A 24,435-nucleotide genomic window follows, 5' to 3' on the forward strand; every position below is an offset into this window, starting at 1 on the left:
GTCATTGATTGCCCATATCCATCGGCTGTGTATGTTTAGAACTCAGCACATGGCTGAGTGCTTGGTTCTGCATCGGGCTGTGGGTGCTGTGTGGTCCAGCTGCACGCAGCAAGAGGCTCGGACTTAAGAACCTACTGGCAATGTGCTATAATGTGCCTAATTTTCTTGAAAAAACTGAGGCATTTGAGGTGTTAAATGTTTCGTTAAATGGGCTGCATATCCTTCACTTAATGCAGTGGGACTTCAGCCTTTTCAGGATCTGTTCGGGACCGTCTAGGGTCAGCCCTGTGTCAGGGAAAGAAGCAATCATTGATACCAAAACCCCTGGAAGTTGGCAGTATTTTTTCTCCATTGCGGTAGGCTTTACTGTAAGCACTTAAAGGCTTTAGAAACTTTTGAAGATCCTTTGCTCTTCCCTGCTTCTAACCTATGTTTATGAAAATGGTAATGGAAAGAAACTAAATGTTAAAAGTAATGTTTTAGGAATTCTCCCCTCCCTGAAAAAAAAAACACAAAACACCTCTGCGGAAATACCTGGAAGAAATAAAACACATGGAGATCTAAATCATGTTTTTGTTCACCTGAAGATGAAGGTGGATGCATGGATTTTTTCCCCTTTTAATGTGCAGTTATTAGGAACGGTGTATTTTTCTTAAAATTGTGGCTTTTCGATCCTTCTGAAAGGGCAGGACTGTATTTAGGACCTTCAGCTGTTCAAAGCACTTGGAGATGGCTACCAAAATGTTGGTTTATTTCGATTTACTTTCCTCCTTTTTTTGTCAGGATATTTTAGGGTAGGATTTAGACACCGAACCATACACGCCTGCTGCTGATCTGCCAATTCATGCAAGTCTGCCTGGCCTCTAACTTTTGCCCCAAAGCAACGTGAGCTTGCTCTAAGTTCTCTCATCTGTCAGCATTGCGTGTGTCTGTTGTCCCCTGTCCCATCCTTTGGCTATGAAGCCTTTGTCAGGTGTCAGTGGTGGATCTTTCAAAAGGCAGGCAGTGTTCACCACGAACAGGTCATTGTGAAGGAGCCAGCCTGTACGTGCCTGAGCTTCTACAGCAACTGAGTATGCAGCTGGGGAGGCGAAATTTCACTTTGAGTAGGTGTGATGGGAACAAGTTAAGAGAGAACGAAGTGCACCTCTCCTTCCAGTACATCTTTCAGCATCGTTGTTTTCAGTGTGCTGGTGTCAAAGCAGAGCTGCCGTGAGTCTTGCAATGTTACTGCACTCAGCAGTCCGAGGGACTCGGTCTTGAATTCATGAACCACAGGAGTTGAGTTCAACACACACTGCTTGTGAAGCTGCCTTTGGTTTCAGTGCCATTTTTAAAAACTGGTCTGCCCTGAGCATGTTCGTTTTTTTTAGGTTCATAAAAATCCACACCCAAAGTTTTGAATTTGATTCTGAAAATGTCAAATTAATCTTCATTTAAAATACTGCCATGAAAGTAAATCAGCTTTATGTCTTGTAGAAGTCTTGCAGAGAGCACGGACTGAATTCTGAGCGGGAATACCTGTCTGTTGCATCAGCTGCAAATGTCTCAGCATCCTAACTAGACCCTTCAACAGCTTTTGCCAGTGTGATGTCTTTGGGTTCAAACTCTGCCTCTTATACGGGGAAACATTCACAGACAGAAATCCTTGCAGAGCTGAGATGAAAGTGGGTACAGTCTGAATGTCGCTGCTTCAGACTTTTTTATTTCAAAAAACGGTATATAGTAGTATAACTCAACTAAATAATGTGTCTTTGGGGAAACGCCAGCAATAGGTGTTTTCTTTAACCCTCTCTCTTTTGAAACTTATAGTAGAGCTTGATCTCCTCTTTGCTACTGCTCTCGTCCATAATGACTGTGTTGCCACTCCTTTCCCGCAGGAGAATGAGACTGGGAGTTTCCAGGTAGCTGCTTTTCACCTCAGGCTGCCAGCATTTCTAGAGACAGCACGATTTGGGGCAGCAAGGTGTATGCGGGGATGGGCACCGGAAGGTAGATGAAGCTGTTCATTCCATTCATTTCCATTGGCAGGTGTGGATCAAACAGCTAGCGTGAGATTTCTGATAAATATCTTATTCACAGCATGATTGATTGCAGCTGTCGTCTATGATCAGATGTCTCTTGGGAGTTTTTATGTAAGAGATACTAAAGTCTTAGATGTATAAAAGCCCCTTGTTCAGGAGCGACAGAGTATTTTTTTTTATTTTTATTTACTTAAATTTTAAAGAACTGAAGTAACGTCAGGAGCAGATTAGTCATTTTCCTGCAGGAAATAGTGATGATGCAGTAATTAGGTTCATAGGAGAACTTCTCTGTCTGATTACAAACATGAAAACTGTTTTCAGTCGCAGAAAATTAAAATTTAAATATTGGTCTGATATTGCAAAATCATTGTATTCCCTATCCTCACTTCCAAAATAACATTTAGCTCTCCAGCTAATTATAGGCAGAAATATTTCCAAAGGTCTTACAAGCTTTTGAGGGAGACTATCTTATTAAACATTCAAAATACCAATTATGGCTTGTTGGAAAAACATCTATCTTGAAATGAAAAACACGTTAAATTTAATGTCACAATTGATTTAACATGAACAAGTAACTTAGAGAAAAATAATTTTACCAGAAAAAAAAAAATTGACCATTGAAACAAGCCATAACCTTTCTTACACTTGAAACTTATTTTGATGTATTTAACAAAACAACAGGGAATTTCAGATTTCTCCAAGTGGATTGGACTCTTTACAGATATGCAATCTAAAATTCAAGATTTTCCATGGCAGCAGGTTTTGATTGGATTTGGAATGTTTGAAACTTCTACAATTCTGCCCGTTGCCATAATTCTAGAGATGCTGTGGGTGTCCAGACTCTGCTTGAAATCACCTGGGATAATCAATACTTCTAGAAATTATGTTGATGTGCACACATGGCAGCTAACATCTGTTAATATGACTGGTGTCACAGGTTATAGCAGCTTTCTGTGCTGAGTTTTATGCTGCTATATGTGCTGTGCACCCTGCAGCTGTTTGAAACTCTTCTGTGTGCCAAGATGTGGGTTCAATTTTAAGAATCATACAGCCTACTTTATTATAATACCAAAGAATTAATTAAGGGGGATATTTTCTTCCCTGTTGAAAGGGTCAGTTAGAAAGTACCAGAAGCAGGAGGGAGCGCGCGTCGCAGCTGGCGGGGCCACGCTCCGGAGGTGCGGAGAAACCTGAACCACGCAGCAGCATCAGGAAATTCCAGGGCTGGATGGGAAGCTGGTACCCAGGAACTTTGGGGTTTGGAAATTAATTTCAGATGGCTCTGAAATTTGCCTCCTAGATAAATAGTCTGCATATTCCAAAATGAGCATGTAATTTAAAACAGTGTGGGGCATTCAGAGAATTAGAAGCCAAAAAAAAAAGTTGGGGAGGGGAGGGGAGTGTGAAGAAAAAAAAAAAAAAAAGTTGTTTGAAACTGTTATTTAATGAAGAAAACCAAAGACCAAAGTGTTGACAGGGAAATTCAAGCAGTTATCAAGTCCAAGGGTGTCAATGAAATAATTAAAAGCACACAGTAAGAAATGGCTGTGACAGACGTGGGGTTGCCCTACATACTCTGTGGTACTTTTATATAATAACATCAATATTAGGGTTTGGACTGAGCCAGCACTCACAGGAACTCTATACTGGCCCTTTTATTATTTTAGCTAGAGCACTTCATTAGTGAGGCCGGTTGTTGGTGATGACCTGGGAAGGAAAGCAGTGTTTAACTTTCTGCTGATGCTTAAGCAGAGGAGAGATGCCTTGAAGAAGGGAGCAGAGGACATGAAAGAAGTTGTAGGGAATTGGAAAGGGACAGGCATGTCCCAGTTTGTTTGCTTGTGGGTAGGGCCGTTCCTGTCCTTGCTCTGTGCTCCTTCGCTGGAGCTTTCTCCATTTTGCTTTTCTCGAGGCCTTTAATTCCACTGGGCTGCACGGGGCTGGCAGCGCTGCCCAAAGCTGAAGGTTTCGTTGTGGTTAGTGAACATGTCCCGGGATCTGTCCCGTCCTCTTGTCACAGCGTCAGCTCCAGAACCTCTCAAAATGGGACCTGAGATGAGACACTTGGTAGTGTCTCCATGGAGGGAGGCCAGGACCGCCATGAGTCCCGGTGCAGGCCTCATCCCGGTAAGGCCCAGCTTTGGGATCTCTGTGCCTGCAGTACCAGGAAGGTTATTTTGGGCTAAGACATCGCTTCCTTGATAGATGGTAACTTTCGGTGAAATAAATTTATAACCTAACTGTGAATTCTAAGAAACTAAAATCGTATTCAGATGTAAAGGCATTAATAAAATAGCGGAATAGATGGAAGCATCTGGAAAACCCTTGCATTTTTTTGAGCAAAGCAGGGCGCACAGCTTTAACCTGTGCTGTAAATCATCTAACCCCTCTGGGATTTGAACTTTTATCAATTTCTAAAAATGAGCTTCCAGTCTGTTCTGTATTGATCACCCGCCCCGTGTCAATAATAGCTGCGGTGAAGGTGAGCCCTGCTTGAAATTCACGTTAATGGTGCTCGGGCAGGAAGGAGTGGGGGAGCATGTGTGTGCAGTTGGAGATTTGTTTCAATTTTCCAAGTTAAAATCTTTAAAGAATCATAGGTCGAACTTTATTTGCAGTGTTACTGCTTCACAGGCCTTTGATCTTCTCTGTATTTTACTTTAAGACATTTTTTGTTTTTATTATTATTAAATTATTCATTGGAATTATTTGTCACATTGGTAAGCCTGGTGTGCTTCTACAAGGAAAATTATAAAGTCACTGTAAGACCAGTTTAAATTACTGAAGTAAACATTTAAATCTACGTAATTTCTTTTCTTAAATTTCTACGCGACTTTTATTCAAGGGAGGATAATCTTCAGCTAACTTCTGTTGCAGTCACTGTTGAGAACACCGCGTTTGTTCTTACCTGCTTCCTTTGACACCTTAAATGTCAAACAGCGAGTCCTGAAGCAGGTCAAGGGGGCAGCAATATTGGAATGAGGCTTTCGTGGGCATGGGGCAAGTGAGATAAAACCTACGGTGTGGGAGGTGTGGTGCTTCACATACATCTGTCACATGGTAAATACAGCCCGGCAATTTGGTTTATGTGTATTTACAATTGAAAAGACAATTATGCAGTTTTTCAGAAGGGCAAGAAGTATTATTTATATTTTTAACTTTATATTTATTTTACATTTTCATTCCCCTTGAAGAGAAAAAGCCTTTTTTTTTTTTTTTTTTTTTTTTTTTTTTTTTACTTAGTTAGTTAGAATAAGAGTGTCAGTTTCCTTTCTATGCCTGAGAAAACCCATTAAATGTTGGTTAGGGCAGCAGAGAGTAGTTCTTGTGGACTCCTGTGAGGTAGGTTTGTATCTGTCTGAGGTAAGGAGGAGCTGGGTGATGGAGTCAGGGCTCCTCCCGAAGCTCTGGGAGTTTGGGGAGTTCTCCCATGCGAGCTGATGGCAGAAACCTTGGTGTGGTGCTTACGGCAGTGGAATCGCATGACTACAAATAGAAATAAATATTTAAAAAAATGTATATTTTATAATATCTGTAATGTAAGCATAGATTACATGATGCATTGTATGATATGTAACGCGTTATACATTTGCATGCACATAAATGCATATAAAAATGGGGAATACGTCTTCGTATGTATGTGCGTGTCTGCATATATGTATGTTCATTGATCTGCATACTGCTAACAAAATGAACATTATCATGAAGTGGGGTTGAGCAGAGGTTAGATTTCAGATAATCTGTGAAAGGAGTTAATTAATTGTGAATCGTTTCTCCTGGAAGTCCAAGGTGGAGAGCCCTGTGGTAACAAACGTCACCCAAGCAAATCAATGTTTCATTAGCATGTCTATGGGAGATGTCTGTTCTGCTTTGCACATAAAATGAAACAAGAGCTTTCATCTCCCTCTCCCTCTGCCTTTGAGAGGGAATAAGTGGCTTTGTTCATTAAACTCCAAACTTACACTGGTGTACATCCCCCTGTGCTTTTTTCTTTTGCTCTAAAGCTCTCAATCAGTTTAAAAGGAGACAGCCTCCATTAAGAAGGTTCTGCCAGGTGGATGTTTATTTTTATAATGCATTTATTAACGTTTGCCGTATTTTTGGTGTAAAATAAAGGGAAATATTGCTGCGAGGACTGGAACGTTCTTTCCATATTTGTATGTATAATATATGCCTATGGACTTCTGCAAGTTTCTGCAGAAAAGTCAGACTACTTGTAGCTGTGTTTTGCAGAGATGATTTAAGGCACAATTATATGCATCTTGTAGTTATTATACGCGAAACCTGAATTTTGGTAGTGTGATTTCCTACACTTTCCAAGATTAGTTGATAATTTCAAGGAGGAGGGCAGGGGGCAGCAATGTTTGTACAGGTCTGATGAAAATGTTCTTGAAATATGTCAGGTATGTTCCTAACGTGAGCAGGATATCGCAAGAAGGTGTGTGTGGGGGTGTTAAGTCTCTGCTCAGCACACGCTTGTTTTGAAGCTTTTCCAAATGCAATTGATAACACGTTTGTTATAAATACTTGTTACACAACTTGCCCAGCTGATAGATTTTTAACAGCCTAACTCATCTCCTAGTTATTGGAGATGATGAAGCCATAAATATCAATAGCATTATTCATAGTTATCTTACCAAACAGATCCAGAGCAGCTAATTGTACAAAATTAAGACACATCATGTTTGCCTTACTTGCAGTAATGGTCTGTTTGGGCCCCTTTCTGCTTGCTTATCCAGTAGCGAATCAAGTTATACCAGCAGGCATATGCTTCCTTAAAAAATACTGCTTTTGATATAGTGGGATTTGGCCTAATTTTAATCACTTAAGTAAACAGGATGTGACTCTGAGTAGCTTGCTATAATTCCTAGCAGCCATGTTATAAAAGAAACATTTCTTTTTTTTTTTTTTCTCCATTATTGTTGCGTGCTTCAGCTCATTAACCAGTAATCATTCTGGGTCCATTACCCAGATATTGATATTGTACGCGCTGTTGCCACTTGTCATGACTTTAAATTTTGCGTTACCTGTGTATTTTTTTAAACCCCAGTTTCTGTATTCATGTTATTAATGAGATTCTTAGCTCTTTCTTAAATAAATTCCTAGCCCGCAGGCTCTCAAATGTAGGAATGTAACTCTAAAGCACCCTGGAAGATTAAAAAAGAGAAGGCAAAGAGAGGGAGTCCCAAATCTCATGTTTCTCAGGGTAAAACTCTATTATTTTTAAATCTATTGGTATGGCAATATTTTTCCTCTAACTTGAAGAAACATTAAATATCTGGTTTTGTCTTGCATGCCCGTTTGGTGCAACACATGCTCACTGTGCTTGTAAGGAAGATGAGTGCTGGAGATTGCTAAGAAAGAATTTTTCCTTCTTTTTCTTTATTCTGCTTCTGGGAAGCAAACAAATCCCAGCCCTAGCCAGTAATTTGGACAACACACAGATTTTTCATAGCGAGTTTTCAGATCAGGCCTTGCGTATTTCCAAAAGCAATTGCAAGAGAGCTTTCTTCTTCCAACTGCTGGGCTCCTTGAGCCTTTCTGCGCTAGGTTGCTTTTTAGATTTTCTCACCTGGACACAGGTAACGCCTTAGAAGCAGCCTGGAAAGGTGTTTCTCATGGGTGTGGAGGCACATTTGAAAGCAGTTGGCTGGAATGTCTTGGCGTTGGCTCTTTAAAGAGTGAGGAGCCTCTGATCTGCTTGTGTTTTGATGTCTGGTTTGGCTTGAAATTTTTGCAGCAACAAACAGGGAAATTGCCCTGTTTTGATGCTCTCTTCTGTAGTGTCATCTTCTCCTCTTAGATCACATGCGGTAGGAAATTGTGGGCAAGATCTTCAGCAAATTTGCCTAAATAGTTTTAAATTGGGTAATAGGGATCTCCACTCGATGATATTTGTGTTCTATTTACACGCAGTAATTTCACAGGCTGGTTTCCTGATTGCCTGTTTTCACTGGTTTTACATCAGTGTAACCACAGTTTGGAGTAGTTGCTCCTGATTTTGTATGAATGAGTTGGACTGCTTGGACTTCTTGACAAGAGGCTGCGGTTGAGCCTGTTTATGGTTCAGGAGCAATTCTTCCAGGGGAGTTTCCAGGCTGGGGAATAATAATGTTTGTTCCTGTCCCCAACAGGCACCAGCGACCTGATAATTAGATGGAGAATTGAAGATCTTTGACAGTGCTGCTAATCAACATCTCAGTGCTGGCTTTCTACTCTGCCTGACCAAAAAAAAGGACGTGTGCTTATCGACTGCAGGGGTGTCCGTGTGATTGTAACCATGTAAGTTCACAAACAAGGACTGTAATTAACCATGACTGTATTATTGGATATGTGCATGTGTAATTAACAAAGCAGATATTTTTGTGTATGTGGCTCTGCTCACTTGTTCATGAAAACTCTCCACTATTTTCATCAGAATATTAAGGTTAATTAAAATTAATTCTGTTTGTATTGACTGCCTTTTCACTTCTGCAAAGTTTGTGCAAATCAAATGTGTGGCTAGGGCCGCCTTCCCTATAAAATCCATAAAGTTTGCTTTCAGAGCTGGGGGAAAGAGGAATCAAAATTGCAGGCTGTTTGAAATTTAAATCAGAGCAATGCTGGTCAATAGCATCAAGGTTATAATGCCCTGCGAGATTCTGATTGGGCATTGCCAGGTGCATGCCGGGTGACAAGGACATTAAAGGCCAGTTGAATGGAATCTTAGGATTTATGTTCTTTCAGTTTGGATTGAATGCTGGGGTTCCTGGCTGAAAAATCATGGAAAGCCATGATCTCTTTTCATAAAGTAGAATTATATAGGTTCGTTTTTTGGATGATGTTCCGCCTGTGTAGAGGGAGAGCACGAGACCGCTGTTTGTACTCTGCTAATGCCAGAATTCCCCAGCTGAGATGAGAACTTTCTCATATTAACCACTGAACGAGTATGTAGCAAGATACAGAGGTTGTCCTGAAGAGTTTGCAATCTTAGTAAATGGCACTGATGCACTACGTGAGAAGGGAATTGTATGCATGACTTGTGGTCATGTTGCGAGCTACAAACACTACAGTGGGCTCTCCCGAGAGCTGGCAGTAAACCCAGTATTCCTGACACCCTGTCTGCACTCCTTCCAGTGCTTTCCCGGCTTCTGTGTTTCTAGAAGATGATTAAGTGGGTTACAGGCTGAATAGACTGAGATCTCTTTCGATCAATCAGTGAGAGCTCTCATTAATTTTAATCTGAAGTAAACGGCAGTATAGCAGTTTCTATGTTTTTGATAATATATTACATTACTTTTTGATGTTTCTATTTCTTTTTAAATCTAGGAAAGCCTAGGTTCCATTTTAGAACCTTTGACAGATACAGAGATTGAAGGGGATTATTGGACAAGGAGTAATGGCTTTAAAAGAGGGTAGATTTAGATTAAAGAATTTCTTCCTTATATCTGCTTGGAGGGTGGTGAGGCACTGGAACAGAATTCCCAGAGAAGCTGTGGATGCTCCATCCCTGGAGGTGTTCAAGGCCAGGTTGGATGGGGCTTTTTGTAACTTGGTCTGGTTGAAGATGTCCCTGCCCACAGCAAAGGGCTGGAACTAGATGATCTTTAAGGTCCCTTCCAACCCACACCATCCTATGATAGGAAATGGAAGGGTAGCTTGGAGAGTTTATCTGGGTGTTGCTCCTTAAATACTCAACTATTTCAGCTGTTACGCATGTTGCTTGAACAGGTCCACAAGCTTGCCAGAGCCTTCAGGTGGATTTGGCGCTGCCTCTTCCTTAAAGTGACCTCTTCATAAAGAGATTTTAAGCTACAGAAGCTGTGTTTGATTAGGCTGCAAACTAAGACAATCACAGAATGGGTTGGGTTGGAAGGGACCTTAATCACCTAATTCCAGCCCTTTGTCCTGGACAGAGATAGGTAAGAGTCTTTGTAACAGGGGAAAAAGTCAGATTAACAAATACGAATTGAGGTTAGAATGTAATATAACAAGGCTGACATTAAACACCTCCCCGTTTCCCCTCTCACATGAATAGACATTCTGTTTCAGGTTTGCTTGGATTTCAGCAGTTTGCTGACATTTTGGATGACGACAAAGTCATTGCACTCCTGCCTAAGTACCTAGGAAAATGATTTCCCTCTGAGGACCCCTGTGTCTTTCTCCTAGTTCCTCCTTGCTTTGTTGCTGTCCTTCCTTGCCTGCAGGCTCCTGGCTGCTGGTAGGTCTTGTTCTCTCCATCCCTCCCTCCCTGCGCTCCTTGAGTGGGACCCGTGCGGCATCGTCCCACGGAGCTCAGAGGGACCCACCTGGTCTGCGGGGACACGCTGCCTGCCAGCTGCCCAGCCGGAAGGAGGGAGAACATTGTGTACAGTCAGGTGCAAATACCCCAAACTAATGCTGTCCAGAACATTTGCCACTTAACTTCTCAATCTTTGAACCTCGTGATTAACGCGTGGAGAGGATATAGGTGGTTCGCAGTTCTCGCAGCTATTGTTGCAGACTGTCTGCAGGCTCAGGAGTACACTTCTATGTGGCCTTACTCTTGATTTATGTTCCTTTGGTTTATTCCCTAGGGAGGGAAATCTCTACAGGGTGTAAATCAGACTTTTTTTTTTTTTTTTGCAAGGCTCTGGCTCGTAATTCTTTCAAGTGTAAATCTGAACATAATTCTGCAACAAGGTTGGGGTCTATAGCTAATCACGTAGCTACGGGCTTTATATCTCTGTAAAGCTTTAGGCCATTTCTGTAGAAATATACAGATCATCTTCCAAAGAATAAAATAGTAATGTCCTACATCATCCAGTTCATTTTTCCATAAGCCCTTGTAAAGGTGAACTTATTTCGGTTTGTTTATATAACAGTTGTATCATTTAAAAAGTAGGAAAGTGAAATGTGGGGAGATTTTTTTTTTTTTCCCATTAGAGCTGAATTTTAATCTGCTTCCTTGACAAATGTACTTGATGCTGATGGTATTTTTCCATTCCTGTCTGCTCCCAGTAAGACTGAACTATATGCTTCTGTCTGTCTTGGCTCTGATAATGTTTTTGTACTAACATAACATAATGCCATACAATTAGAAATTATATGTTAGCTGTTAGTCATAGCCCAGTGAGTTTACATTAGACAAAAGAAATTAAATGGGAACCAGAGGAGACCTAGTAAGCGCAGTTTATGTTTTTTTTTTATATTCAGAAATATCACATTTCTATTGATGAGCATCATTTATGTCTGTATGGGGGAAACTAACTGTGCTACAGGCAAAAGAATTCGTGGTCATTTCTTCACATTCAGATCATGCACAGTTTGTAAATGCAAAGTTAAGATGGTTTTTCCTCTGTCTGGGAATTGATGAGTTGCTTTGAGAATTTTATTCACTCCCTGAAAGGAAATAGAATTATTTTCAGTTGTGATTCTCTGTAACACTAAATGATACCTTGTACATTGTTTTGTTCTGGGGAGGGAGAATTCAGACCCTACTGCGGCTCTCCACTCCCTGTGTGGGGTCCTGCTGGGGGCCTCAGGACTGGCTTTGCACAGTCAGACCAGCAATGCCCCTGGTCCACATCCTGCATCAGCTGGCAATGGTGCCTCTCACTGCAGGGGATTTGAGGGAACCTGGTGTACGGAGAGCTTCCCTGTTTCAGTGGAGACTGGCTTAGGTCCTTGAAACAACAACTAAGTATGTTTGCCATATTTCAGGTACTTTCTCAGTCCTACTGTTTCTTGAGCCTTTTGGGATATTTGCTTCTAAATTCTTGCTTCATCCATCTGCTCTGGAGTGAAAATATAATGCACAGAGCTTATGTGCTCTTACACTTCATTCAACTGCTCACCAACAGTGCTTGGTTACAGTTCTTGATGCTTTGCAGCATCCCTTCTGTTCCAGGCCTGACAATTCCTATCACTTAGTTAATGTGGCTTCTTTGAAACATGAAACACCTGGAGGATTTCAAATAAAGGTCAACATAGAGCTCTCTTATGAGGCTTAAGCCACAGCATGCAACACCAGCAGTACTTGCTATTCCACTGTAGGAGGAGACAAACAGTGCAGGTTCTGATGAGGTGGGTAAATAAACACCTGTGCAACTGAAAACTAATTAATTCACTTCAAACCATGCCACTCAACCGGGAACAAATCCAAATCTCTAGACTTCAAGGCCGAGCACTAACACTTTAGCTGTCCCCTTTCCTTTTGCTGCTTCATTCTTCAGGGTTGTTCAAAGCAGTCCTGTTTTGATCTGCTTCTTCTGTATGTCTGTGCAGAACTGAGAAATGTGAGGTTTTTAGTAAAAGGGATGGCTTGTTGTGGGACCGTATCATACTTTGTGGAATTAAAACCAAGTGCCAGTTTACTGCTAATGACACTATTTTAACATGTAGGTTGTGCTAAGTCAGGCCTCCTGTTTTACATTTGGGGAAAGTTTCGTTACAATTTCTCCAGATGACTACCACAACTATGAAATGTTTCTAGTAAGGGATTTTTCTGCCTAGTGCTAAGTGCCCATTGTGGTGCCCATCCTCATTTTTGGAGGTGGCATGAGGATCCACCTGTTAAGAGGATTTTTTTGCTCAGCTTCCCTTAGTATTCTCTCTTTCTGACCTGCAGTTGAATGAATTTCTCTATTTTATAGAATTTGTGTTTCCTTTATACCTTCATGTCTTCACAATATCCTTGCCTGTGTAAGAAGTCTTGGAAGATTAGATTTCATTGATCATTAAGCATATTCGTGATGTCTTAAACTAAAATAAATTGTCCTGCCTTTTTGGCTGAGGTTTCCAAAGTTACCGTGAAGCCTTAGATTAGATACAGCTGTTACAACAGAGCACCAAAACTGTTTGAATGATTTGGAGAATCTCTGTTCTTACATTTATCTTGTGTTTCTTTTTTTCTGTGATATTTGCGCAATATTAATTTGGATTGGTAGTAATTGCTGACAGAGCTTTCTTAGACTAGGAAGGTAAGAGTGAGAGAGAAATCTAGCTTGCTTTTTTTCTTTTTTTTTTCTTTTTTCCCCTTCTTGACTTAATTTATTCCTGCCAGAATAATTTTGCTGCTAAAACTTGTGTGGGTTTAGTCGTCTTGCTTCCAGACCTCATTGTGTGCTTTAGAAACACAAAGGTGACAGCCTTGCAGTGTCATTTAACCAGATTTTCCATGTCAAAAGGGGGAAAAGAAAATGAAGGGATGCTATAAGCACAGATGCTTTTCATTTCAGCTTTTACTGTTTTCATGTCCTAAAAGGTGTCCGTGTGTTTGTATACAGTCACCTTTACCTTGGCGTGTGCTGGCAGGCTTGTGTGTCACTAAAAGAAGTTATCGTTGCATTATCTTTTTGCAATATGACGTATAGCTTCTTACTGCAGTATTACTGCTCCTGGATATGTATTTGTTATGTTCTGCTTTACATGTGTGTAGCTGTACACATACCTACCAGCCTGGTTTGAAAGTGTTCAGACGTGTCCTTAGTGGACAGGTAAACAAGGAGGCACGTTCTTTGAAAGAGCAGCCCAGGACTGTGTGTGCGTAAGGTACAATTATACAGACGCATACATATCCATATGCCTATACCCATGCAAATTATCTTTTCAACCCATCTTCTGATGAGATTCTCCCTTCTGAAGGAGTGGAAGAGGAAGCACAGAAAATAAATGGACGAAAGGGTGTTAGGCATTTTTCTTAAGAGATGTCCTGAGAACTTGTCATGAAGCTCAGTGGGACTTTACATCAGTAAATCAGTGGGATTTAGAGCTAATGAATTGCAGCACTGCTGCATAGGCTTCAGGTGGCTATAGTCATCAATTAAAGGATGGTCTTTAGGACCTCTAATGAAAAGGTTTGAGCTAGGGGAGGACTTTGGAAGCTGATATTTGAATCTTGCAATGCTTCTGACTTCACTGGTGTCACGGAAAGTATATAGACTGGGGAGAACTGATCCTCTTGGCCATACTTTTTCTTGTTAGGCTCTGAAGCTTATAGTCTTACATATAAACACTTGCTCTCTGTGTCTCGGTCTTCTGAATTTATAACCACAAGTAAGCAAACAGCATCAATAGGACAGCTAAGACCAATTAGCCACAAAGCAGAATCACAGAGCAGCCATTCAGAAACATCAGACACTACAGTGTCATTTCTGAGATGTAGTTTGGAAAACCACTGTCAGAGTATCAAATGTTACTTGTTCTTGTAATAATTTTAATGGGGTGTTAGGTTGCTATTTTTAGGTATGTAGAACTCCTCCTTTTAAATGACAGCTTAATTTTTTCATAATATGAAAAATAAGAGAAGACAGAGAAAATCAAGCCTGAACTTAGGGTCATTAATAACATTTACTTGGTTGTTGTAGAACTACTTTTGGAAACCCTTTTAAAGGATGCCTTGAAAACTTCAATTTATTTCCTAAGAATTTAATTAAGATGGGTATAATTCTGTCCTAGAGTTAAGACTTCACAAAATAGGCTTCACCAGATCTATCTATACATAATTTATCTGTCTCTGATGTATTACAAAGGGTGTTGTAACTGATTTGTTGGAAAATGTATGCTTTGATCTTGCCTTGCTGTGTGCTCTAAGCAGGCTTATTTTTTGTGTGCCATCCTTATTGAAGGGTGTCTGTCAGCTGCTAGGTCAGTAACAGCAGCAGTCCTTGTGCAGTGTTGGATCGCAACATGAGACAGAAATATTAAGATTTGTGCCACTGACTTGCCATTAAATATCTGTTGAAGATTCACCCTGTATTTTCTGTATAGTTTGGCTATGTATTCGGAGTAATATTCCTTGGTGCTCGGTATCTCAAAACATCTCTAATTCTTTGGAAGTACCTACAAATCCTTACACTTGTTAAAATAGAACTAACAGATCCATGTGTATATCCAGAATGGATATACATATAGGGCATTCTTTTTAGATTGGTGGTGTTGGAGGAGACACAGGGAAAAACAAACTTGGTAAAGGGTTGATAAGACCTATGAATTAGGGCAAGACTGTAAGAATTGTAGAAATCACAGAGTAGGTTCCCTATGCTGCCCATCTGACAGCGCAAGAGATTTCTCAAAGTTCTTTTCTGTAACTCCAGTACTTTTAGTTCCCATATTCTGTGCAGGGAGATGGGCAATTTGAAATCCCTGTTTGTTACTGAATTGTTTGTTTGTAGTAGGTGAATTTTGAATGGCTCGTTGGGGTGTTGGAGAAATATTTACATTATTCTTCTGTTGCAGGTAGCCACCAGGACGTCCTGGTCCTTTTCTTCCCTCTATTCTCAAGTAGGTGTGTAAGATCAGCAGTCAGTTTATTCTTTTAGTACGGGGGGAACAGGGAATGACACAGAAGCCTTCACTTACTGCTTTAGCTTTTGAAAATTGTTAGTTTTGTGAACACTGAAGTCATTAGGTGGTGGTATAGATCCTACTGAGTTGAACTGAATGCAAAATATTTTCATCTTAGAAAAAAAGTATACTTCAAAGGCTGTGGGGGGAAGAAAAACTTATTCTCCAATAGCTAGTGGTGTTACCAGTGCAGACTGATTAAGTCTATTGCTCATTAAGGCTACCACCTGTAACCACAGGCCTTGTCCACTCTAAAGCATTTCCTGATTGCAGCTTCAAAGTTGGTATCAGAGGAAGAGGGCATACTTGTTACACCGTCAGTTTTAGGACTGCACAGACTGATTTTGTATGGATCTTCTCCAAAAAGGTATGGATTTCTCTCAGCTTTAGAGTTTTTATTTGAGAGATGTTTTATTTGAGAGATGTCCAGCCCTTAAGTGGAGGGATACCTGCAGGTGAAGATGGCAGAAAAGCGTAATGCAGACCGGAGCTGCAGTGGGGCAGACAGAGAACAAATGGCTCTTCCTAATGGTAGGTACGGGGCTGCTCAGTTTGTCTTTCCATCTTCCCATACTGAAGAGTGAACGGATTTGAGCCCACCTTTTAACTTCATCAGAGATTGTGTCCAGGTTTGGTTTCAGCTGTGGGTGAAGGTTCAGGTTTGTTTTTTTCTTCCAAAAATACGGTAACGGTCTGTTTCAGACTAAAAATTTCCTGTAAAATCTGAACTCCCATCTTGACTCTTGACCTGAAGGAAATCCTTTGGGATCCACCACATCTTCCTTGCTTTTGTTCTTGACTTCTCAAAATCTTCCTCACTTTTTGCATAATTTCAGTTTGGTAGGGCAGGAACAGGGTGTGCTTTTTCTGACCATGATGTGCTTAAAATGCCAAAAAGGTACATGATTGCCTTGCTTTTTGCCTCAAAAATCAGTGCTTTTAACTGTTGAAGTTCTTCCTTTGTGACATGTAAGTTATTCACCTACCTCAACCGTAAGGAGCCTTGCAAATAAGATCACTCACGTTCTGATTTATATTATGTGTGAATGCGTGGATTCCGCAGTTTGATGGGTTGGTGAGATACTAGAAATGTCACAGTTGTAGATTTTTGTACCAGAACTGCTCATGTGCCAGCTAGGATTTTAGCACCCAGATTGTCTAATGACAAGTCTTTAGTGGGTAGTGACTGCAAATAGACTTGCTTGCCTTCATACCAGTGCATGTATTCTGTGACCCAAAATGCTCTCTGGGTCCCGGAGAAGCACAGGCGTGGTTGCTGCTGCTTTACAAGTTTTGTGTCTTTCACCAGAACACTGAACTGAATTCCTAGCCTGCTAGCAGGCAAATAAAAGCACAAACAAAACAACCCCTTCCCACACTTTTACGATGAATGAAAGTCTGCTGTGGATATGCTTTTAAGAGGAGGTATGAAAACAGGCTCCTGATCTGAGTGTTAAAAGGGCTTTATGCCTTAAGTGGCAAATGCCACTCCGACAAAGGATTAGTCAAACTTTGAAGGTCGAAGTGGGGTTCCGAAGCTCTGTCTGAAGCTCCTTTTTCCATCTGAAAAAGGGACCTTCAAAGGCAAATTTCAATACTTGACATGCAGCTTTTTCCCCTCTGTTTCAGCCTTGCAAACAACGAAACAACCAATGACAACAGAGTGAAGGAAGACAACAAAAGCATGTAAAACAGCTTGCGATCCCTTTCATTCACTGCTGAGCTGCTCCTCGGGGTGGGGGCTTTCTTCTGTTTTATTATAATTTTATTTCTTTTGCATATTTTTTGCTTTCTGCCAGTTAAGTACTCTTGTTTTGTACAGAGAGCAGCTTGAAAATAGGATATTTGATACGGGAGCCTCTGCAGACCTGTATATATTAACAGCTGAGACTTTCAGCAGTGCTCTGTGTTCAGCAGGCTGAATTTTCTCCCCTACCCGTGCAGCTGCTACACAGAAATAACCGAACCAGTTGGGTGTAGTTTCTCTTTGCGTAATGGGAACACGAGAAAGAACCAGTAACGGGTGAAGTGGAATTGCCAAATTATTTAGAAATCTTTTCTGGCTCTGATTTCTTTGCAGGTTGAATATTTCTAGACACGCAGCCAACGCTGCTACGCTGCTGGCCAAGAACATGTCAGATTTCACTAGCTAAGCAATGCGGGGTATGGTCAGTACTTGGTTGGGAGACCTCCAAGGAAAACTCAGGTGCTGTAGGATGTGGTAATTACTAATTCAGTAAATAGACTTCTCAGAGTCAGTGCAGCATCTGTGTCCTATCTGGAAGGATGTTGGAGGAAAAAGCACTAGGTAGATGTTGGCAGGACACATTATGATCCCATTAAACATTTTCAAATTATATATTCTGTATCAAAATGACATCGAGACCTTTTTGCATTTGTTTCCCACCACCACCCCCAAAAAAAAGATTCCTCTGTGATCAGAGGTCGCACAGGCTGAGCTGTTCTCCTTGGGTCACCTTCGAGGGATCCAAGTTCAGATTGCCTTGCTGGCATTCTTCCTTGTCCAAGGTGTGGGCCATAAGGGCACAGGTCACTGTTTCTTTCTCACTTTTACCAGTAATTTTTATCTTGAGTAAGGAATTAGAATATAGGACTGGAAAAATTTAAATATTTTCAGCTGGGGTCCTGGTGTAGGAGCTTTTCCAATGAAGAGAAAATGAGGTCGGTATTCAGAACCACACTAAGATGTGACTTGATTCTGGGACCTGGGCTTCTATTTTTTGGAGTATTTTTCAGTATTTAAACCCTTAACTTCTATAAGCTGATACTACTTGTCCTACCTTTTACTGTGCAGGGTTTCACTGTCAAACAGCTGACTTCTGCCTCGCTCAGGCCTCCCTAACCCCTCTGGAGAGCTAGGATTAGAATTCTCGAGGGTGAAAGTTCTATCTAGTGAATACTAAATAATAATACATACTAGTTTTCTGTGCATTTATAAAGGTGGTAAAAATTATTTATCTCCCTCCCTGGGGGGAAATTGCTATTGATGCCTGTTTATCCAGCTCCGTAGCACAGAGCACTTTATTAAAAGATATTTCAGATGTCTTTTAAGATTTGAAATAGTTAACTTTACAGAGGCATTATGATGTAAAATCTAACGGTTTCAAGGTGAGAGGGTTTTACTTGAATTATATGGTGCAGAGCCTGAGAATTGGAGTTTACCTTGTGTAGCTAAATCAGGATGAATCCTAGTCTTCATGCTTCCCCCCTCCCCTCCCTGGACCAGTTCATATATTTGAGAAATGTGCCTGCTTTTGCAATGTAGTCATAGACAACGTGATTTTGGATGTTTTAAAAAGGTAATGATGTCTCCTGAAAAATAACGAGAGATTAACGTTTCTGCTTCAATGTAATCCGTTTTGGGCATTTTCTTATGCTATAACTAGTGCAGCTTGGCAGAAAAAAACAAACACAAAAACAACAATGAAAGTTCCCTGATAGCTGGTCTTTGTTTGATGTGCTCTTTGAAATCGTTCAGTAAACTGCAATGCTAGGCAGAAGTTGTCCCCACTGCTGACCGGCCTTTAACAGTTTTCAGCTGTTACATATCTGAAATCAGGAGAGATTTCCTCATCTTGACCGGGACAAATAAGTAACTTGGTAATAGAAGTCAAAGTCCTGACAAAAATATGAGTGCATAAAGGGAGAGGGAGAAATGGTTAAGAAAAAAAAGGAGAGAGAGAGAGATGGTTAAGAAAAATGAAAATTTTCCTGCTGATTTTCAAAATCACATAGTATGTAGTACAAGCTGTTGATACTAAGTAAATATTTATTGCCTTGCTTGTTGATATATTTTTCTTTCATTTTTTTTCTCCAATCAAAGATACTCAGGAAGTTTTGTGAATCAGAAATGGACTACTAGGATATGCTGAAGTGAATTTTTGGCCATGACCATTTACCTGTTTCAGCCTTGAATTATGTGCATCCAAGGTTGTTTGTTTTTATTTTAAACTAAAAATAGGTAGAGTCCAATTTCTGTGGGTACAAAGGTCCACGTTCCAAATAAAGAAAAGCAAGCTCTTCCTTGCTGACATGGATTTGGTGCCAAGTAGGCTGAGAGAACATCTGGGCTTCCTCTGTATATGATGGTCTTCAGTAGAGTCTTCCTTCCACGGTGGTAGCTGTCTCTGGTAATGGTGTTATGGGATGGGGAAGTGAGTGCTGTTCGCATCAGAATGAGTCTATATCTAGCTCTAATAAGCTCAAACCATAGAATTTCTTCAATATCCCTGTAGATGGTTACCCTTTGGATCTGCATAACGTTTTTAACTTCCATAACTTCTTGACTTTGGCTTTTTTTGGCTGTTTTCACACTCATAAGCCACTGCTGATTTTGATGAAAAATCAGGTTTTAGATTTCCTGCTTTTCCAGCAAGTGCTTTTTAAAATATTCCCTTCTGCAGTTTGGCTTCTCATGATGTGTGGTATAGAAATGGCCGCATAAGATGAGCGTTACTCTTCCTGCTCCACAATAAGATGTTTGAAATGTATATTTTCCTTCCTGTCTTGAACAACTGTTTCTCTTTTATATAAATATGTGTAAATTTGGCTTCTGGGGGCATTCTGTAGGTGTCAAAGGCTTTGTGCTTTGTGTGGCTGACACAAAAAAGATAAAGTATTATGAATGCCAGTGGAATATTCAGGTAAGTAGCTGAAGTGAAGTGATGTTTGTTGATAAAAGCCACTTCTGTTTTCTTCAAGGCCTGTTCAGAGATCCCTAGCACTAAGGATTTCAGCAGTGGAACTGATTTGCACAACAAAATACCCAGGGAAGTTTAGAGCTCATCTGTTTTATATCTCCTGCTTGTGGAATGGGCAAAGAACCTCAGTCTCTGAAGCCCTCCATGCTGTTCCAGCACGTTGCCTCTGAGATGTTTCTGCAGTCTTCCCCCTTAGCCCTGTGTATCCTCTGTGCATGAATAAAATAAATCCTTAATGATATAGGTTGCCTTCTTGGATCAGTTCTTTAGGTAGTTTGAGTGGGCTTTCGATCCCCGTAGTCACTTTATTGAATCACAACAGGATCTTGCTGGGATGGCCTCCAAGCTGATCCTTTGAAAGACAAAATGTAGGCACTCATCAGCCATTCCACTGCTTTCTCCTGTCTCTGCCTTCAACCTTAGGCAGGAAGCTGTTTGGCTTCATATTTCTACTCCTAACGTATCTCCAGCTTTTTATCCTTCATCAGAAATAAATGAATAATGTAGTGGAAGGGACATGGCCTATGAAAATCCTTACTTCTCTTTTTTCTTTTGTTAGGGTATGCTCATGTAACTTTGGAGTCTAAAAATGGTTGTATGTGCATATATAAAAAAAAATTATATATAAAAAAATAAGGGGTGGTGGAATTTTTTTCTGCCTAACACCTGGACCTACCCAGAGGGATTTCCTGTCATTTGCAGCCTTTGAGGTTGGCCGTGGTTGGTTGCTTGGTTTTGTTTTGCTTTGAATCAGAGCCACACCATTCGGACACGTGTGTCACGAGTCCCAGGAGCTCTGCCTCCCTGCCTCCCCGGTGCCTTGGTATCTGTTAAAACATCAACTGAATTCTGTGCTGCCCTGTTGGGGTGATGTGTTTGAGGTGGGGAACCATAAGTTACCTCGTGTGGAGGGATGGGAATGCCAGGAATTCCTGGCTGGGCTTCCACTGGAGCTCCAGGTCTCCACACGGACGTCTCCATCTCTGCTCCAGCCTCGTCCTCGCATCGCTCCCATCGCTGAGCGCATGCTGCTGCCTCTGCTGGGAGTGCAACAACAAAGCTCTTAAGAATACCCGGGCAGCCAAAAATAATAACAATAAAAATAAAGACATTATTAAAGCCAGATACGACTGATCTGAAGTCACAGCGAGTGTAACATGACTCAGTCAAATCCCCAGGACAGTTGGAGACAGAAAGGAAAGGAGAGAGGAAAATCTCTATCTGTTTAAAGTTCTGGGCCCCAAACTCCTTACAAGTCGGCTTTGATAATTCATCAGACAACCACAAAAAAGAATGCCTCCCCCGCTCCAGATGCAACTGTGTCTTGTCCCAGCCTCTTTTTCCACAGCCTGTGAATCTCGCCACATCAAGGGGGAGAGAAAATACATTTAAAAGTTCTCCTTATTTAGGTTGGGTAGGTTTGAAATATCCACCGAAGGCAAACGTGCGTGTTACTGAAAGTGTGCGTATGTACACATGGAGAGCTGTACTTGGGAAAAGGGGAAAATTACTGGAAAAAGCAGCATTTTCAGTTCACACCCAATGCAATTAGAGGAAGAGGCAGCTGTAAGCCTTGTTATTGTGGCACTGCTGAGCTAATGAGAGGAAAAACCCACAAGCCTACACGGGAGAGTCAGGAGTGGCCCACAGCCTGTCTGTAGGCTGGGATGGGTGCTGGCCCCCTCACCCTCCAGTGATCCTGTATGCACCGGGGGAGTGCCTTGGAGCCCAGGCAGTGGTTCACAAAACAAATTCACTGGTTTAGGTGCATCCAGGTGTCAGTGGGACTCCTGCTGGAAGAGCAGATGGTTTGCAAGAAGAGAGGAAGGATGAAGCACTCCTTGCAGTTCTCTGCTGTCGGGATGTTTTGTCATGTATCAGGTTTTCAGGCCTGTTGGTGCAGCAGAGGATTCAAAGGGGTCCCATAAAAGAAGTACTTCAGGAGTCGTTTGGGGAGCGCACAATTATGACATTGACTAATGGACTCGAAGCAAATGGTAGAGAAGGGGCCAATCAAGAAAACTTGGATCTGTTTTCGGTATCACACAGTGTGTGTGTTTTGTTCTTGGATTTTAGCTGGGGCCAACTCTGATATAAACAGATGGACTTCAAAGTAGTTGCTCTGAATAAAAGCTTACATGATATTTTAATGGTTCAAGTCTTTGGGGACTGTAAACCTAGACTGAAAAATCGCAGAAGGTATTTATTTTGTTTTTCGGGCCAGGCAGGGAGACAAGAAATAGATCTAATTCAATTATTTTTGTAGATATTTTGTTTTTCAGCATCCTACAACTCTCAGATGCTTTTGTACTTCTTACAAGGGAAAATTACCTGTTGTTTTTTTTTTTTTTTTAGAAGTGAAATGGTTACCTCATTTTTTTTTGATACTTTTGAAACTTTTTTTTTCAGGTAGTCTGATATTCCTTTTTTTTTTTTTTTTTCTCATTGCCATGAAATACAAAGGAATCCTATCATGCTGATGGTTTTTATTCCTGACAGGTTTTTGTTGCTATCTTTTTTGACTTATTTTTATTGGTTTTGAAAAATCAGAATGTTTAGAAAGGTTTCGTGGCAAAAATGAAACATGACGAACAGAATATAAATTCAGAGGAGAATTTCAGTGTCTGTAGTGTCTAAGAGGGAGAGGGTTTCTGTTGCCCTGCCAGCTCCTTGCCTTATGAAATGTCTCCTGATTTTTTTAATGTTTTTTTTTTAGGAAAGGTTAATGAGAATTTCATAGGCTGGTTATGACTGCAAGAAGTTAGCTCTTGGTAGTCCTGCAGCTCTGCTCCTAGCTGGAGTCAGGCAGTGCCAAACATGAATGGGATATAGAGACTTGATTGCACTTTTGCAAGCCTAAAAAGACTTCTGAATGATCTTTTGAGGGATAAGAGGATCTTGTACTGGGTATATAGACCTCAGCTGTGGGTATCTCATGCCTTTTGAGTTTTTCAGCTTTGCAGAAAACCTGCTCATCACGTTCAAATCCCAAGATATTTCAGTGCCAGCACAGATGGACCAGTTTAAAAGTTATCCTGGGTTTCAAGAGTAAACCCTAAAGACGGTATGTGAAATCCTTGTTCTGATAAACAACAAATTGTGTGATTTGCCCAGCCTCTGTCCTCTAAGACATAAGTTGGGGCATAGTCTGAAGGGTTTCCTCTGTTTGTGAATCTAACCCAGCGAGGCTTGGCTGCCAGATTCAGTAAGATTTGGGCACTTCATTTATCAGTGCCTGTTACACGAGTTCCAGACAGGCAGCATGTTACTTGACTAACACCACAGACAGTATGACCACAGGCTTTCAAAATATATTTGATGTCCCTAACAGAGCTCTGCGAGCTCTGTACTGTATGCCCAGACTATATACATAAGTTTTAATTTAGGAAGGCCACTACTTGCAGTTGTGTCAATATTACTTTAAAAAGTGTTTGGGTGGAGGTGGGGGGAGTTGAGAGAGCAATTTTGGACCAAATTCCTGGGAACCAGTATGTCAATATAAAAGTCAAATCTTATATCAAGGGTTACATATAAAATGGAAGAACAGTGGTCTGAAGATTTTTTTTTTTTGTGTGTGTGTGAAACACTAGCTAGCACAGACAAATATCTGTCCTCACCTAGCTTTTTCTTGCCTTCAGTGCTGTCAAATCTGAACACCTGATAACTGACATGACTTACATCTGTCACATGCATTTAACTTTCTACTTCTCTAGTGGATCAATATGCTTTATTTTTAAATGTATATGCTGCTGGTGCCCATGTTAGAAAACGTTAGGCTTTGTTGTCTGCCCTTGGTGTGGAAGGCAGTGTGGCTGTGATGTCCGTGGCTGTTGCATTTGTTCCCTGGACGCTGGGAAAGCTGAGTCCAGCACAACACAGGATGTGTCCTGTGACCTAAGAGGAGCAGTCACCAGCACCTCTCCTTGTTTTCTAGGTAATTTGAATTCAGATGGTTGTGTTTATGACATAAGGTGGTGTTTTTTCTTTTGTTTTAGTGCTTTCAGGCTCTACTAAGGTTCTTTTACATTAGATCAAGGATTTTCATAGGTAGTGAAAGTAGTTGCAAGCTCTGCTTAAAGGGACTCTTTATCAGGGACTGTAGTGTTAGGACAAGGGGTAAGGGCTTTAAACTAAAAGAGGGGTGATTTAGATTAGGTATAAAGAAGAAATTCTTTACTCTGAGAGCGCTGAGGCACTGGCACAGGCTGCCCAGAGAAGCTGTGGATGCCCCATCGCTGGCGGTGTTTAAGGATGGGGCTTTGAGCAACCTGGTCTGGTGGGAGGTGTTCCTGCCCATGGCAGGGGGCTTCAAATTAGGTGATCTCCAAGGTCCCTTCCAACCCAAACCATTTTAGGATTTTATGATTTGTGTTATGCTGGTGTAT

At 41.0% G+C, this 24,435-nt stretch overlaps 1 long non-coding RNA gene across 10 annotated transcripts in view; it reads left to right on the plus strand.

The window, feature by feature from the left end:
- LOC106014601 (uncharacterized) overlaps positions 1 to 24,435 on the plus strand; it is a 193,600-nt gene that overhangs the window by 80,745 nt on the left and 88,420 nt on the right. For all 10 annotated transcript variants that reach the window (XR_011804434.1, XR_011804431.1, XR_005260549.2 and 7 more), the window contains one exon: positions 8,159 to 8,306. This is a non-coding gene — a long non-coding RNA (uncharacterized lncRNA). The remainder of the gene's footprint in view (positions 1 to 8,158; positions 8,307 to 24,435) is intronic.

Source organism: Anas platyrhynchos, chromosome 21 (genome assembly GCF_047663525.1).
Source record: "Anas platyrhynchos isolate ZD024472 breed Pekin duck chromosome 21, IASCAAS_PekinDuck_T2T, whole genome shotgun sequence".
Classification (NCBI taxonomy): Eukaryota; Metazoa; Chordata; class Aves; order Anseriformes; family Anatidae; genus Anas; species Anas platyrhynchos.